The sequence below is a fragment of the Hemitrygon akajei genome, unplaced genomic scaffold (assembly GCF_048418815.1).
Source record: "Hemitrygon akajei unplaced genomic scaffold, sHemAka1.3 Scf000165, whole genome shotgun sequence".
Lineage (NCBI taxonomy): Eukaryota > Metazoa > Chordata > Chondrichthyes > Myliobatiformes > Dasyatidae > Hemitrygon > Hemitrygon akajei.
This window is the reverse complement of record NW_027332051.1, coordinates 616053-617054: the sequence shown is the minus strand read 5'-3', so window position 1 is coordinate 617054 and position 1002 is coordinate 616053.

Genomic DNA, 1002 nt, shown 5'->3' with positions numbered 1-1002 from the left:
TTACGTATTAATCCAGGTTCGAAGTACGTCTGTCTTAAGTGTTGCACACCTTTTGTGACATAAACTGACGTCGGCTTCGGAGCCACCGGGATCATTAACTGGGTCCGGTTTGGCCTTCATTTTGGCGTTCATTGACCTCGTCTCTGCCTTTTATTCGATACTACTTGCTCACCTAAAGTTCTAGTTCCTACTCCATCCCCCAACCCCCAATAGCAGGCTTGCGCATTCAACATGTTAATGCCCGGGCAGCTGCATCAAAGTCCCCAGTTAGAATATTAAATCACTTTCGGTCCAGGTGTAAAACCCGTGCTCCTTACACCAGTCACACCAAACTGGAAGAAAGTCCAACAATGTGTGTATACGATGACCTCCTGCACAAATCGTCAGCCACTCATTTACCTGGACTTCCTTAGCATCTCTTCCCTCGTCAGATCACTAATCCGGAGTTGCTCGTTCTTAAGCCATGAGCCTTCGGAACCACTAAATTAACTTATTTGGAAATTTTGGGGGATCTATAGGCTTGCATAGTACGACTCTCCTGTTCCTCCACACTGCGATCAAATCTACCATATGTACTCTGTAATCCAGTTTAAAATTTTATTGTGTATGAACTTCTTATTGCGATGAAATTCTACGCTGTCCACATTGATTCATTTAGAGATGAAGCGAAGAATAATGAGCCACGGCGCCCAGTAAGCTCAATTCTACCCCAGCCTAATCGCTAAGTTGTGTTCTTCTTCTTTTTTTGTTTACCTTGTGAGAAGACCCATAAATATCACAGAGAGAACGTACAAATTAATTCCAGAAGAACATCGGATTGAACTCTGATTTCCATTGCCCCGAGCTGGAATCTTCTGGTTCTAACCGCTATGCTACGTGGAGCCCCAAACTGCAAGTTACCAACCCACATATCCAGTTCTTCTCTCAAGTCATTTACAAATATCAGATAGATATCTGTTATTTGTGAAGTGGGGTGCCGTGCGCAATCATAATCGATTGATA